The 18,188-nt window shown below is 34.6% G+C and overlaps 1 protein-coding gene across 1 annotated transcript in view; it reads right to left on the bottom strand.

The window, feature by feature from the left end:
* The window catches only part of CA10 (carbonic anhydrase 10), a 615,882-nt gene that overhangs the window by 461,652 nt on the left and 136,042 nt on the right, over positions 1-18,188 (bottom strand). The gene's annotated exons all lie outside the window — the stretch shown is intronic.

Below are 18,188 nucleotides of genomic sequence, written 5' to 3'. Positions count from 1 at the left end.
ACCCCATGCCTCTTTCGCATTATATTCATCAAACATTATGGCTCTTTAGGGTACTTTGCTAATAGTAAACACGATGAGTGTTCTAGCTGGCCTGGGAGAGCTCTATTTCACTGGTTTGGAGCAACCACTGAAACCATTTCATGGATGGTCTATTCTTTATCAGACTGTCATGGTCCAGAGAAGCTATACTGGGGGCTAGTGTGGATTTGATCTGCAATGTTAATGTAATGATAAGTTCTTCAAGAATATCCCTTTATATCCTCACAAATTAATGGTTTCAGAAAACTTTCTCTAAAATATATTGGTCTCTTGGCTGTATTAACCCATACTAACAAGTCACATGAGAAACAAACAGGGGCTGGAAAATGGTGGTCCATGAAACCTGGACATGGAAGGAGAAGAGTGACAAATGAAAAGATAGGAAAGATGAGGGGAAACAGACTTAAGTGTTCAGGGAGAGAAGAGGATGAAAAACAACCCTTAAGTATAAATTTCTTTTATCTCACTAAGAGATTCCATGGGTCTTAGAGGTAAAGTCAGATTGCAACTTTCATTATCTGATGTAGACTGAAGTAATGAGATCCAGAGAGAAAAAAGACGCAGAAGGCCCATACTCCCAAATCCCTGACGACAGCAAAATGATCAGAGGTCCTTTTCTTTATCTCTAGAAGGAAGTAGCACCTGATGTGACTTATGCCTCCCCCTAAACCTGGAATCCCATATTGATAGAGTGCTTAAATGCTACAGCAATAAACCAGTAGGTCCCTATGGGAGAAGGGATGAAGTCATGATGTACAACTTTATTTTCTGCCCCCTAGTTCCCAACCAGGTAAACTCAAAAATGGTATGTGGCAAACTTGTGCCTAAGATTATGAAATATTGCAATAAAAATACTACAGAAATACAGAGAATAATATAACAATGCCACATCACCCCATACCCAGATTTAATAAATGGTAACATTTGTCATTCTTTCAACAGATCTCTCTTTGTGAAAACAATAAAGCAAATTCAGTGGAAGACCCATTTTCATAATTTTTAAGCCCACTTTTCCCCTCTCTCACTGGAGAGCTGCTTTATGTCCTTTATGATGACTGTTTTTATATTTTTACTACATATATGCTTATCCATACAACAGAACTTGTTTATAGAGTTCTTTGAAGTTTTACATAAGTGTAATCATATAGTGTATTCTGCAATTTGCTTTTTCACACAAGATTTGTTGAGATTTATGTGTTGATATGGGTATATCTAGTCCATTTGTTTTAAATGTAGTAAAGTACACCTGCATAAATATACCTTTCCTAAAAATGTCATGGCAATTCTTGGACCCTATCAGAATTTTGATTGAAATATTATTGAATTAATTCATCTGGGGAGAATTAGCCTCTTAATTATATTAACTCTTGCCATTCATGTACATTGTCATTCTTTCACTTTCATCCAATTTTTGGATCCGTCAATCATATATATATATATATATATATATATATATATATATATATATTTTTTTTTTTTTTTTGGTTGTTAGTTAAGGCCTTCCACATGTTAACATGTAGTTATATGTTCCTTATAGTCATTATTGTGAATTGTACCTTTTTTCCCCTATTATATTCTCTATTCTGCTATGGTTGATGTATAAACATACTTTCAATTTTTGCATATTGATCTTATAGCCCAATAAATCTGTTAAATACTCTTCTTAGCAGTTTGGCTATATCATATTCAAATAATTTTTTTTTCTTCTTTTCAAATCCTTCTATTTTTATTTCTTTTTCTTGTCATGGCTAAAACCTCCACTGACAATTTAAATGCTAGCAGCGCCACTGTTTTAATGCAAATATTTTTATATATTAGCCATAGGTAAGGTATTTGATATAAGGCTTCGGTAGATACTTTTCAATAGATTAAGGGACTTTTACTTGAAAATTATTTTCAAAAACAATTTTATTATTATCCATAATATATGCTAAAATTTTAAAGAATTTTTCGGCTTCTATTGAGATGACAATGCAATTTTTATTTTTAATTTTTTTTAAACATCTTTATTAGAGTATAATTGCTTCACAATGGTTAGTTTCTGCTTTATAACAAAGTGAATCAGTTATACATATACCTATGTCCCCATCTCTTCCCTCTTGCATCTCCCGGTGCTTTGCAGCTGCTTCCCACTAGCTATCTATTTTACGTTTGGTAGTGTATATATGTCCATGCCACTCTCTCACTTTGTCCCAGCTTACCTTTCCCCCTCCCGGTATCCTCAAGTCCATTCTCTAGTAGGTCTGTGTCTTTATTCCAGTCTTGCTCCTATGTTCTTCATGACCATTTTTCTTTTTTTTTTTTTTTTTTGATTCCATATATATGTGTTAGCATACGGTATTTGTTTTTCTCTTTCTGACTTATTTCACTCTGTATAACAGACTCTAGGTCCATCCACCTCACTACAAATAACTCCATTTCATTTCTATTTTATGGCTATGTAATATTCCATTGTATATACGTGCCACATCTTCTTTATTTATTCATCTGTTGATGGACACTTAGGTTTCTTCCATGTCCTGGCTATTGTAAACAGAGCTGCAATGAACATTTTGGCACATGACTGTTTTGGAATTATGGTTTTCTCAGGGTATATGCCCAGTAGTGGGATTGTTGGGTCATATGGTAGTTCTATTTTTAGTTTTTTAAGGAACCTCCATACTGTTCTCCATAGTGGCTGTATCAATTTACATTCCCACCAACAGTGCAAGAGGGTTCCCTTTTCTCCACACCCTCTCCAGCATTTACTGTTTGTAGATTTTATGATGGCCATTCTGACTGGTGTGAGTTGATATCTCACAATAGTTTTGATTTGCATTTCTCTAATGATTAATGATGTTGAGCATTTTTCCATGTATTTGTTGGCAATCTGTATATCTTCTTTGGAGAAATGTCTATTTAGGTCTTCTGCCCATTTTTGGATTGGGTTGTTTTTTTTTTTTTTTGATATTGAGCTGCTTGTAAATTTTGGAGATTAATCCTTTGTCAGTTGCTTCATTTGCAAATATTTTCTCCCATTCTGAGAGTTGTCTTCTCATCTTGCTTATGATTTCCTTTGCTGTGCAAAAACTTTAAGTTTCATTAGGTCCCATTTTATATTTTTCTTTTTATTTCCATTTCTCTAGGAGGTGTGTTGAAAAGGATCTTGCTGTGATTTATGTCATAGAGTGTTCTGCCTATGTTTTCCTCTAAGAGTTTGATAGTGTCGGGCCTTACATTTAGGTCTTTAATCCATTGTGAGTTTATTTTTGTGTATGGTTTTATGGAGTGTTCTAATTTCATTCTTTTACATGTAGCTGTCCAGTTTTCCCAGCACCACTTATTGAAGAGGCTGTCTTTTCTCCACTCTATATTCCTGCCTCCTTTATCAAAGATAAGGTGACCCTATAATCGTGGGTTTATCTCTGGGCTTTCTATCCTGTTCCACTGATCTATCTTTCTGTTTTTGTGCCAGTACCATACTGTCTTGATTACTGTAGCTTTGTAGTATAGTCTGAAGTCAGGGAGCTTGATTCCTCCAGCTCCGTTTTTCTTTCTCAAGATTGCTTTGGCTATTCAGAGTTTTTTGTGTTTCCATACAAATTGTTAAATTTCTTGTTCCAGTTCTGTGAAAAATGCCACTGGTGGTTTGATAGGAATTGCATTGAATCTGTAGATTGCTTTGGGTAGTAGAGTCATTTTCACAATGTTGATTCTTCCAATCCAAGAACATGTTATATCTCTCCATCTATTTGTATCATCTTTAATTTCTTTCATCAGTGTCTTATAATTTTCTGCATACAGGTCTTTTGTCTCCTTAGGTAGGTTTATTTCCAGATATTTTATTCTTTTTGTTGCAATGGTAAATGGGAGTGTTTTCTTAATTTCACTTTCAGATTTTTCATCAGTGGTGTATAGGAATGCAAGAGATTTCTGTGCGTTAATTTTGTATCCTGCTACTTCACCAAATTCATTGATTAGCTCTAGTAGTTTTCTGGTAGCATCTTTAGGATTCTCTATGTAGAGTTTCAAGTCATCTGCAAACAGTGACAGCTTTATTTCTTCTTTTCCTATTTAGATTCCTTTTATTTCTTTTTCTTCTCTGATTGCTGGGGCTAAAACTTCCAAAACCGTGCTGAATAATAGTGGTGAGAGTGGGAAACCTTGTCTTGTTCCTGATCTTAGTGGAAATGGTTTCAGTTTTTCACCATTGAGGACGATGTTGGCTGTGGTTTTGTCATATATGGCCTTTATTATGTTGAGGAAAGTTCCCTCTATGCCTACTTTGTGGAGGGTTTTTATCATAAATCGGTGTTGAATTTTGCCAAAAGCTTTCTCTGCATCTATTGAGATGATCATATGGTTTCTCTCCTTCAATTTGTTGATATTGTGTATCACGTTGATTGATTTGCATATATTGAAGAATCCTTGCATCCCTGGGATAAACGCCACTTGATCATGGTGTATGATCCTTTTAATGTGCTGTTGGATTCTGTTTGCTTGTATTTTGTTGAGGATTTTTGCATCTATGTTCATCAGTGATATCGGCCTATAGTTTTCTTTCTTTGTGACATCTTTGGTTTTGGTATCAAGGTGATAATCAATGTAGGGAATTACACTAAGGGATTTTTATAATGTTGCCCCATTATCACTTTTCTGGACAAAAATGACTTTAAAAAAACAATACAGTTTATTTTTAATATTATATTATATTTAATTTGCTAATGTTTAAGCTTTTGCATAGTGATCATACTTGGGAATAGCTTATACTGTGTTTTCTCTTCTGTTTTTATCTGATTTTGGTGTCGATATTTATTAACCTCACATAATGAATTGGGCAGCTTTCCTTATTTTTCTATACTTTGGCACAGTTTGTATTATATGTGAACTATTTGTACTCATAAATACATTTATTTCTATATTTTCTATGAAAAAGAGTTCTATAATGGTTACTGGTGCCTTTTTTCAAGCATGTTTAATTATTTCTATTTTTATAGAAAATTATCCAGCTTCTAAAACTTTAAGTAACTGGTTGAAATAGTATCAAACTTTCTCTTATCTCTCCACTGTATCTATGGTTACATTACTTTTTCATTATTCATACTATTTATTTGTGCAGTCTCTCTTATTTCTTAATCAATCTTGCTTACTTATGTTGTAATACAATCTGGCTTGTTTAGTTTTCAAAGAGCCAGTTCTAGTTTTGTTGATTATCTCATGTTTTTTTCCTATTTTATTGCTGCCTCTTTCCAGAGGATTCCTTTGCAAAATTCTAAAACACTTGAGGAAAGGTAATGCAAAGGAAGCCAATAAAATCAATAAAGATGTGAATACACTCACTCCATGTGGAATGAAAATAATAGAGGAAACTAAAACTGAATTTTACATGAGAATGTTCCGAATTCTTGACTAATGAAAAATAGAAGAACTATTTTTATTTAAAAGATTAAGCCTTAAACAAAAATTACTAGGAAGTTGGGAGTGCAAAATCTGTGTAATGCATGATTGTTTTCTGGAGGTAACAGGGTAGAGAAACTTAATAATTTACATTTTGGTTTTTACATTTTACGTATGTTAAAAATTTATGACATAACTTTGTCTAAGCCTTTCTAATTTCTCTTTTTATATTTTTCCTGTTACTGTCATGTGTTTGAAGCAGAAGAGGGGCTCAAAAATATTAACTTACAATGTCATCTTGACTAGAAATCAAGTAGCAGACATTATTTGAAGTTTCACATCTTCTGCATCTCCTTCGCACTTAAAGAAATTTTGAAAGACACTCTCAGTCCCAAGAGTCATTAGAATTTTTAATTTGTAACTTACTAAATTAAAAACAAATTAAACTTAAACACAAATGTAGTGGCCTTCCTGAGTTTTTTCTTACTCCTTCTTTTGTATAGCCTTCCCTTCTCTAAACAGAATAGTTGATGCCCCTTTCTGCCTTTGTCCACATGCTTTCACTCATGCCCCCATTTCCCATGTGAACATTAAACATTAAACTGTGGGCTCCTGGAAGACAGGAAGTTCTTCTTATATTTTTTACCCTAGCACCTAGTACAGTTCCTAGCACAGCATACTCAATGAATGTTTCTTGGACAGATAAAAGTGCTTCCTTTTGCCACTAATATTAGTCTATCTCATCTCTAAAAGTATGAATACTAGACCATAAAGACACTCCAAGTCTAAATCCTACTCCTTCAAGAATCAGCCACCCTCTATTACAAAGCCTTCCTCTATACTACTAATTGGAAATAATTTTTTCCTCTTTTTATTTGTAATGTAGTTTAATATCTCTCTTTTATGGCACATTATTTTCTATGTTATAAGACAGTGATTTATGGAAATAGACTCCTTTTTATAGGACTGTAAAACTCTCTTATACCAGGATCTAATTTGTGTTTTATACATAGCAAAGCAAATTATAAATATTTACTGAATAAATAGTTTAAAATATACATTTTAGTACTTCCCTGGTGGTGCAGTCATTAAGAATCTGCCAACCAATGCAGGGGACACAGATTCAACCCCTGGTCCAGGAAGATCACACATGCTGTGGAGCAACCAAGCCCTTGCATCACAACTACTGAGCCTGCGCTCTGGAGCCTGTGCACCACAACTACTGAAGCTCACTTTTAGAGCCCGTGCTCCACAACAACAGAAGCCACCGCAATGGGAAGCCTACGTACCACATCGAAGAGCAGCCCCCATTCGCCACAAGAAGAGAAAGCATGCACACATCAAGGAAGACCCAACACAGCCAAAAATAAATAAATAAATTTATTTTAAATATATATATATATATATATATATAAATTTTGAACATTCAATTTTCCACTTCATTATTTAATCAGGCCTTATTATTTTTACCAGGCCTTCATGAAGTTTCCTGAACTACGGTTTTGTCATATTATTTGGAGATAAGATATCCTGTGGGTGTTAAATATTATTTTCCTTCTCTAATCAATTTCTCAACAGTGGCTTTGTAGCAGGGATAGAAGCAACTTCCTAGCTTTTAGAGGAACTCTAAAACAATGGTCAAATGTAATCTATAAGAACATTTCTCTTCTGAATTTATAATTTTAAGATGTTTAACAGTTTGGTTTAAAATATAAGCTTTGAATCATAAACCTTTCTTGTGCTTCTAAAATTAAACATCTCATGATAGATTAGTGCATCATAACAAAAAGTTAAAATTTTTTGTTTGTTTTTGTTTTTGCGGTACGTGGGCCTCTCACTCTTGTGGCCTCTCCCATTGCAGAGCACAGGCTCCGGACACGCAGGCTCAGCAGGCATGGCTCATGGGCCCAGCTGCTCCGCGGCATGTGGGATCTTCCCAGACCGGGGCACGAACCTGTGTGCCCTGCATCGGCAGGCGGACTTTCAACCACTGCACCACCAGGGAAGCCCTAAAATTTTTTTAATCAGTTATGTAATCAATATATAAAATATGAGATACTTTATTAAAGCAAATAGAAAATATGTCTACTTTGCAGAAGTACATTTAGATTTTTCCCCTCTCTTCTTCCCCTTCCCCCTCCTCAACTTCCCTTCTCTTCCCCCTCCTCCGCCTCCTTCCTCTTCTTTTCTTCTTCTCAACCTCCTCCTCTCCTTCCCTCACCCCTTCCCCTCTTCCTACCCATTTCCTCTTCCCCTTCCCGTTCCCCTTTCCCTTCTCTATATATCAAGGGTCTGTAACATAGGATAGCTGGTTTCACACTTTATAATGGAAATGTAGGGAAATACACATGAAACACTACAAGGACTACATATATTGTGACATGACCCAGGAAAAGCTACAGGGGATCAGGATACAGAAAAGGAACCATGGATTTGTGGGGAAGACAGTCTTCAAGGGAACAGAGACCAGAAGTACATGCTGATGGAGAAATGACTTTATAATCATGGAAGAGCAAAGTGGAAATTCAAAAAGTAGTGAGCATTGTTTTCCCAGGTAAGTAGCTCCAAGGGTATAGCTGTGAACACAGTTTGTTTCAGTATCATCCATGGCCAAGAAGGCAGAACTGCCTAGGAAGACAGACAGGATTGAAGGCAAGCTCACGTCCAGGGTGAGCCAGGGGGCTGCATCAGGGAGCCTTTATCTGGGGTAAGGAAGAAGCCTGGCCAGGAAGAGCTTCCACCTTTCTGCTCCAATATACCATGAACTAAGTAACAGTAGCTTGTCATTTATTAAACACAATGCTAAGCAATTTATTATAATTTCTCTTATAATTCTTATAAATTCTTACAATTCTGTGATGATTATTATTTCAATTTTACAGGTGAGAAAACTGAGGACAGAGAGGAACTTGCCCTGATTCTCTCAAAATCATAAATTCTCACAATAACTCTACAAGTTCAGCATTATTAATTTTATTTACAGATGAGAATACTGATGTTTGGAGAGACTGAGGAACTTAACAGTGACCACTTAGATAATAAATAAGAGCCAAAATTTAAATATAAGTCCATGAACCCAAAGAGAAAGCACAGAATCATATACATGTATGTATGACAACTTTGGGTACCATATTGCTTTCTATGATACCAGAAGCTCCTAAATGGTAGTGGCTATGGCAGCTGAAATGTTTATTGAGTTCTACTTCATGTAAAGCCCCAAGTTTTATAGAATTTTAGACATGAAAAAGATTTCAGGTACCTTTTATTCCAAGATACGTACTTTACACTTATTTTTATTTATTTAATAAGAAAATACTCCAATAGAAGTGAATTGTTCAAAATTAAACTGTGTTCAATATGTTTAATAATTATTTGTTAAAGGGACAGATGGGAGTCATACACAAAGAAGTCTATTCTGTCCTATCGACATGTGTAGTTTAATGATAGCAAGTTTAAAGTTTTCTGATTAATAGTCTAATGATTTTTAATATCAAATGAATTTTCTTTGCAAAACTGGAAGACTGAACAAGGGTAAGCTTGAATATAAAAGAGGAAATGGGAATATGTTAGTTACCAAAATAACCAGTTTTAAAATTAAGTAGCTGTTTGTTAGTGCTTTTTCTGCACTGGATTGATGCTAAAAGGAATTCCTCTGCTGTAGACAGGGAATTAGGAAAACTGGAAAAATCTCAGTGTAATTGTTTACTGGCTAGGAATGTATATAGACATCAGTGTCATGTGAGAAATTTTAAATTAAATCTTTCACTAAGCATGGTAAGAAGTTATAAGCTGAGAAATAAACTGGGAAAAGCAAATATATAACAATTCTGTAGAAACAATTTTATAATTATCCATACAAAAATCTCCCACAGAAAAGAGAGCACTCACTGAACAAAAAATTATTAAACAAAATGAAATAGTATGAGGAAATGAATCAACATGAGGGAGAGTCAAAAGCTAAAATAAAAGTTAGATTTTGTGCTGCAAGAACTAGAAATAATATATAATCCTCATAGAGATAACATATTTACCAAAAAAAAGTGAAGTGAAAGAAGAGATAGATATCATGTGGGGAAACAATGTGGGGAAAAGAAAACTAGATTTAAAAATAATTGACAATAGACTGAATATATAAGAATAAAATTAAAACTCAGAGGATGCACTAAACAGCAAGTATAATTCAGTTGAAGAGAGAAGTAGAAAATAGATTGAAGAAGCCACATAGAATTCAGCACACAGAGTAAACTATAAAAGAAATTAAAAAGAGAGATTCAGAGACATAGAGGATAGAAAGAAAAAATAATTCCAAGAAACAATAATTTATTTGGATATATACTTTAGTTTGTTAGTTTTCTCATGCCTTTAATGATAGTATTTTACTAACATTCACTTTTACTTTTGCAATGTCAAAGGTACTATACTGATTAAATTTAGTTAATTCATGTATGCATGGTATAAGTTTGAGGATAACTCTTAAATGAAATTTAGAATTCTAAAAAACTAGAGGAAGCAAAGATAAATCATGACAAACAAAAATACAATAGAAGGCTGTAGAAGTGTGACCATATATATCAGCAAACATAATAAAAGAAAATATAATTAAACTTCCATGTTAAAAAACAAGATCCCATTTTTTATAAAACCAAAGTTATATACTTTAAATTAATGAAATAACAACTCCTAAATTCATATGAAAGAGTAAAGGACTAAGACAAGTCAAGAAGTATAAGGAATGATGACTCATTATGCCAGATATTGGGACTTACATAAATATAACCTGTAGACAACTAGACCGAGGTGACAGGAAATAAAGCCCACAATCACATGTTTGTATATATTTCAAATTGGAATATGATGGAAATTGTATTAAAGATCAGTATACAGTAAAGGATAGACTACTTAATAAATTGTAGGGAATCAATCAACTGGTTGTGGGGAAAATTTAGATTCCTATCTCATACCATATATATAAAACACCAAAATGTGAAAAGCGAAATATAAAACTTAGAGAGAAATATAGAAGAATATTTGTACAGAATAGGGGAGATTAATGAACTAATACAAAATACACAAGTTATAAAGCTATATTATGAATGAATAAATGTGACATATTGACACTTTAAAATCTCTATAAACGAAGTGAAGTCTTACACTGAAAAAAGATATTTGCTGGGCACATAACTGACATGATGTAATATTAGTAACTAGAACCTTTACAAATCCATAAAGAACACACAAATGATTTGAACTAAAATTCATAGTATAACCAATCATGTGAAAAGGTGCTCATTTTCACTAGAAATGCATATTTAAACAACAATGACATATCAATCCATCAGCAAAATTTTTCCATCAATTGGGCAAAAATTTCAAAGAAGAAAGTGGGTGAGTAATTGCAGTACATCCATACAATGGAATATTAAAGATCAGATAAAATTAATGAACTACACCCACATGTATAAACATGTATATATTTCAAAAACAAAAACAAAATATGAATTAAAAAGGCAAGTTGCAAAAGGACATGATGCAACGTTTATGAACAGATACATGTAACAAGAATAAAAATGATTCATCAACTTTTGTGGAGTGCTTTCCTCTGGTTACATAGAGAGAGAAAATGGAATTGAGAAATTTTTAGCTGTATAATGGCATTTTCTGTTTTAAAAAATGTCTCTAAAGACAAATAAGAAAAATGCTTGTTTACTTTTTGCTGCTGACATTGTTTTCTTTGGTAGGTGGCATCATGCTGAGGTTGGGTCATGAAGCTGGTAACTTTATGTATCAATGGGTTATAACTGCAAAAGCGTGATAACCATTTTGAAGAAGGACCATTCCCACCATTTTATTACTCTATATTTCCAGTGTACAGGTGAATGCCTCGTATTTCAATCGCCACCCATTTAATGTCACACTGATTGGAAAGAGCTAATTCAAGTTTTCTCTTTTTAATAGATTCCAACATTTGTGCATTTTAGTTGTTTAAAAATGAGGTCATTTTCTTATTGCCTTTATTCTCTTTAATAAAGAAAGCAATCTTAGTTGTAAAATTATAAATTTTTTTCATGAACTTCAGTATGGCTTTTTGTTTTAATTTTGTATTAGCTCTAAAATTAAAAAAAATTTTTTTTCCTTGACTCTCATGCCAAAAGATTACCTGTTACCGCTTCAGTCATTCTGAATACTAGAAGGGTTAGTTTTCTTTTGTTTAATTAAACTAATCACACTAACAGCTTTCAGCAGGTGAAATCGATTTGAGGATTTTATTTTTACAAGGAACAATCTAAACATATACCTTATAGTTTTATATAAGTTTAACTTTCTTTTTTAAACTGTTACCTGTCATACATGCACGCAGAAAAGTGCACAGACCATAAGTGTATACAGCCTGATGAATTTTCACGAAGTGAACAGCTCTGTGTATTTACTACCTAAAACCCCTCAAAAGGAAATGTTCTCCTCCTGGCTGTTAAGGCTCTTGGCCTCTTAGGTCTTGGCAGTCTAAGGCCCTAACAAACTAAGGTCACTCTATAATCCCTTCTGAGATATTTTTAAAATATTTTTTGCATGTTATCTAGTTCTCAGCAAGAGAATCAATCTGATATAAGTTAATCTTCAATAGCCAGAAGGAGAACAGTCCATTTTGAGGTGATACTTCTTATATTGTACTAATCCCAATCATAGACTAAACATACAATCTGCTTATTCTTACCTAAACATACACACATATGAGAAATAGCAGCCAAAGGCAAGGTATTAAGGAAGTAATATTGTAAAGACTATTAAATAAAATTTACATCTTCTGCTGTCCTAGTCACCTGCTTCCCTAAGGCTCATTCATACGGGACTAGGGCATTATGACACTCACTATAAACCCATGGGCACTGCAGGGGCTGACAAATCACAAGTTGGGTTCATGTGTGACAAAGCCATTTCCAGAAATCCCAGACCAAAGAGAAGCAGAGGAAGTGACCAGGTCAAATAAAATGCAGAGGGATGTCAGAAGATATCCCAAAGCACTCTGGGACCTGTACTAGCTAAGGTGATGCTCAGCCACAGGTGATGCTCGGGTGTCCCTCTAAAAGCAGATAGCTTCCTGTCTCGAAGCTTCAGGTTTCTTAAAATGGCAATAATCATGAATAATTACATTATAGGCTTGTAGTGATTGGAAATAATAAATATGCAGAGTACTTAGAATAGCATCTCCTTCATAGTATTGCTTAATAACACAGGGCTATGCTAATGATCATGGTGATAGTGACAATGATGGTGCTGAAGATATTGATGATTGTGAAATGAAAATCATTATCATTATTATTAGAAAGAAGTCAGAAGATACAGCGTACATGGTCTTGACATTTTATAGCTGAATTTCTGGTTTTTGGGGTTTTATTTAAGCTAAAAGGGGAAGTCTAGTACTTACTGCTTTCAAAATACTTGTTATACCTTAAAATAGTCATGCTCCCAGTACCCCAAATAGTCTCTACAGGACATATGAAATGTTACAAACAGGGTCCCGCCCCATCGGCCCTCATAACTAATAATAACAGGGAGGGAATAAAGCTAACTCATTCATTGTCATAGAGTTCAGAGAAGGACTCAGTGTTAGTTATATGGCTCAGAATTTCACAATGATTAATAAGTAAGGTCTCACAGGAGGAACAGCACATACTTCAGAATGTACACATTCCTCATTGTAGCTCTTGCTGAAAAATATCAATAATAGCAAACAATTTCCCTAAGGCTTATTCACATAGGACTAGATGGTCTTTTACTTTGAATACACTGCATTTTTAAAAGGGGATAGTGTAAAAAAAAAAAAATCTAACTTCCACTTAAACCAAATGGATAAGGCACAAAGATGGGAACAGATAAAATCAGAACACTGACATTTCCTACTCATGAACACCTTTCCTGTCTATTTTTGATTGTAGAGAATTGAAACATGCATAATATAACAATCTTTTCAGAATGTGTTAGGCAACTTTGTTGAGACAAATGGATTGTTTTTCATACTGTGGGTAAAGAGAGGGATGATAATAACAGGGAAGGGGTGAGACACACACAGGTGGCTGGGGAAACAAATAAAAGGAGAAACCAAAACTTCAACAGAGTGTACTTTTTTTTTTCCTTTTTATTTTATATTGGAGTGTAGTTGATTAACAATGTTGTGATAGTTTCAGGTGTAAAGCAAAGTGATTCAGTTATACACATACATGTATCTATTATGCTCTTTTTCAACAATCATGGAGAAGGTAAGAACCATTAATATAATATAATATATAAATAAATATTTGAAATATATACTAAGTGTATATATAAGGTGTATTTGTGTATATATATATATATATATATATATATATATATATATATATATATAGTAAATATCTTTTAAGGTGATACTTCTTATATTGTACTAATCCCAATCATAGATTGAACACAACCTGCTTATTCTGACTTAGACATACACACATATGTGAAATAAGAGCCAAATGTAAATATATTTACTATAAAGATATTATATAAATATATTAAAAGCAAAGGAAAATATCTTTTAAATTGAGGGGAAAATGACAGTCTTTTTCCAATTTGGCCAAGGTTAATATTCTGACAGATATGGGCTCCCATTCATGGGTGAACTTATCTCAATGAAGACTGAGGAAATAGTGTAGGAAATCCAAAGGATTTCCCACCGAATTAGATCAGAGTGATACAGGTGGAGTGTATAATAAATGTGCACTTAAGTAAAATTAATAAAATTAATAAAATTCTCTGAGTCTCCTCCAAACCACTGCTGTCTTTCCAGACTTGGGGAATCTTACCTTCCTCTTTCCCACGACTCCCATGGTCCTCTACTCAATTCGCACCCACTGCTGTCCCTCTTTTTCTAGTTTAATCATTCCAATGACCTCAATTTTTCATAAATAAAGGCAGGTGACAGGAGAAAAACTCATTTAGGAAAGGAAATGCAACTAACTGGTTTCTCCTTGGAATCTCCTCACTGGATCTCAGTTTTTCCCATCTGTAAAGGGAGGAGTTTGGACTAAATTCTCTGAAGTCTATCCTAGCTGGGAACTCCGAGAGTCTAGGATCCCATGTTTCCTCTGACTCTTCTTGTTAAATATAAAGACTGAAAATCATTCCAATCTTCTCAAACCATCATACGTTTTCAGAGCTCTGTTGCTATAGGTTCTAGAATGGGATACCAAGAAGGACGAAACTCACAAAAAAATTGGGGAGAGAAGACACTGACTTTAAAAAAAAAATCTATGTAGGCAAGAAGGAACCCCTAAGGTAGCAAAGGAGTGACCTTGCCATGGTGTGCAGAAAGAGCAAGGCACAGGCACCCACCCTTATTTTTCCCTGACTCCTACTCAGAGTCAATGCTAATCTTCCTTAGAAAATAATCTCTTCCTGGAACTGAGGCAGATATTCTATGTACTTTTCCTATGACATAGCTGTGAGTCACAGAAGTTGAGTAATTTGTCTCAGATCACAGTGTCTCTAGTAAGTGGCAGAGCAGAACAAGCATAATACAAGGGCAATCTCTTGATAGAACCTCACTTTCCTTGGATCCCTATGCCAAGGACCTCTGGGATTAGACTTCCAACAAACACTGGTGGGCTGGACTGATTTTGGCCCACCTGCATCCTCCCTGGAGCTCTCTTGCTGACCATCACTTGATGTTGGCTAACCTTTCAGATTTCCCCTCTATAAATGCAAGTAATAATATCTGACTCCATGCCTCCCAGGGATGGGAATATAAATGAAGTAATAAAGGTGAGAACCAGAAGAGCTCCTCTTAACGATGGTGCTAAAAATCCCATGGGGTATTATGGTGTTATTAACAAAATGCAGAGGCTGCAGAGTTATATTTGGCCAAAATCTTACAATCCCAATTTTTTAGGAAGGAAACATAGATGTGGAGTCAGTATTTACTAACAGTGAAACTGACAACCAGTGTGCTCTTGCTTTTAAGCAAACCTAGTATATGCAAATGCTACCAGAAAAAAAAGTATAGCAATAGGTGATTTTATCTTTCACAGAACTATTCTGGATTGCATTAAAAAGACACTTCTTCAATATGTTTCATGCTTTGTAACATTTCAGTAAAATTGGAATTGAAAAAACAATGATTTACACAAAGCCAAATTTTAAGGGCACATCTTTGGTATTTTATAAGGTACAACTGAAGTTACCATTTGAGATTTCAGCGGTATGTCTCTCCTGGAATAAGATTCTATCAGCCAATTATATCACTAGTAAATGTTGGCAGCCATTGCCTTGGGCTGGCTTTAGAACCCATAAAAGCAACTAAGGTTAATACTTGGGTATTAGAAGGGAACCACTGCATTGCAAAGGGGCAGTGCTAGTCAAGAGAAGACTGTGGACATAACCTTGAATGAGATAGGCTGTCCACTTCTCTAATGTAAGTCCACAAAATTCCAGCTCTTTGGGTGCCCATGAAACTTCTGCTTTGATGACATGACCTTTAGGGCCATGAAGAGTCTAAGGCTAACTTTTACATTTTGTTATCATTTTTTCCACATAGCTGCTCACTAAAACTCTTCCCAGCTGGTGGCCTGGAGAACATATTTTCTTCAGTTTTACACACACACACCCAACCCTGTTCATTTATATTCTTTAGAACTACTGGATAATTCCTTTTGAGGGTGCTGTAATAGCCCACACACGTCAGGGTATAAGGTTTTTCACTGGTAAACAAACATCTTCAGTAACTTAATTGTGTTCTTTTCTGTTTATTCATTGCTGAGGATTGCTCTCTCAAGTCTTTCCTTCTCTCGTCTCCTCTATCCCAAGAAATAGAAGGGACCCAGTTAGGCTTCCTGGACCTCTGTCTTGCTTAATTTAGGTATGACCATAATAGGAAATGGATAATTATCATTTAAGTTTAACTATTCAAAAGATGATCCTCAAAATATCCTTTGGTCAACAAATCCAACCATATTCAAACAACTTTTGAGTGCTCTTTCTGATTCTAGGATGAGCGGCACTGATTTAGAATATCATGTAGCCTTACCTTGACAATAATCCTGTTAAGATTGAAGCAGAGGTGCAATAACAGAGAAAAGGACTTGGGAGTTGAAAGGCCTAAATCACCATAAAAAGTTCTCAACCTCTCAAGGCCTCATCTGTTTCTCATCTAAGAAATACCATATATTCCTACCCTATCCTATAAATAATATTCATGTCATTACTGTGGGAGAGTGAGATACAAAGTACCTGGCATGGTGTCTGGCCAACAGTGGGCACTTCAGTCACCTTGAATCTGAATCTCTGAAGGGAAGCAAAAATATTGAGAAGAATGAGCCATTGAAACCTGATCACAAATGTTTCTAAGAAACTTACAACTCCTTACCCGTAGGTTTGATTTTATGTCCAAGTATGAAAAAGCCATGTGGCTGAACTAAAAAGTGGATTTATTTTATAATTTATTGTATCACAACATTACATGTGTATTTATCTTACACATTTTATATGTATACTCTAAGAGAGAAAGACTTTTTGTAAAGTCAAAAATTATTATGTCAAGTAAACGCATCTGTTCACTTCCGTAGAGAACATACCATTTTGTTGCAGGGTATAGAGCCATGACTTACCCTTCATACCCTAAAATTAAGTCCACCAAGGATGAACAATAGGCTTTTGGTGGCAGAGGCTTTTGTCCAACTGAGCAATAAATCCTAGCTGGCACCCATGATTACAGGGATTGGCTCCTGGTAATAATTTTGATGTCATTATCCTCTCCCAGAGATGCATGCATGATTCTGGCCTTTAAAAACAGATTTAAGAGAAAGCATTTATCTTGACATTATCAGCCTTTAAAGATCATGCAGTAGGGCCTGTTGACCTTTCTGCCTTAATGATGAGTTTCAAAACTGTTGAATAACATTAATGGAATGAATTGAAAAAGAGTGTGTACTATGAGGCAGTCCCTGTGGAAGGGAAGAGGTGAGAATATTCAGAATGACAAAGCAAACTTGCCTTAGTCCTATGGGAACTGAGAAGTCACATGGAAGCAAAGGGATACAAACTGGATTCCACTTCTGTGTCTACTCCACATATGCAGTCCTCAGATACACATCAAGACATGAGCAAAGTAAAATAAAATATTTGGCTTATAATTGTGTCTGACAATGACTCCAACTCCGGAAAATGCAAAGCATAAATAAATTTGCTTAACTGTACCCAATAATATAAATTTCTATCTTTTTAAAAAATACATATTTTTTACCAGTTACCACCATATGTTGGGAATGACACTGGATTTTGTCACTAATCATATGAAGGAGTATATGAAAATCACCTCCCTTCTCTAATACTGGGTTTTTAAAAATATTTTTTTTAAAAAATCAACGGTTTCTAATGTCTTAAGGATTGAACATAAAAATAATTGTAAAGTTCTTCACACAGTTCTTTGGTCATATCATGGGTTCAATAAATACTATTGTCTTTCCTCCCAACCCCCCAAATCCCCCTTTGTACTAACTTGCTCAATCCACTAATTGAATGGTAGAACAAACTGATAAAGTTGAAAAATATTAGAAATTGAGAATTTGTGACTCCCTTACAATCTTTGTGATATGACTGCTGTGAACACATTTTCAGTGCAATACAAAGTTTTAACAGAAGGGCAGGAATTTAAAATAGTAAGCACTCTGAAAAATACAGGAGCCATCATGGGCACAGCAAACATCTCGAATCTCATACATGCAAATAAAATGGATTAAGTTTAGAGCACTGACATTCTG

The sequence above is a fragment of the Phocoena phocoena genome, chromosome 19 (genome assembly GCF_963924675.1).
Source record: "Phocoena phocoena chromosome 19, mPhoPho1.1, whole genome shotgun sequence".
Lineage (NCBI taxonomy): Eukaryota > Metazoa > Chordata > Mammalia > Artiodactyla > Phocoenidae > Phocoena > Phocoena phocoena.
Note: the sequence above shows the minus strand (reverse complement) of the source record. Positions and strands in the feature narration are given on the sequence as shown.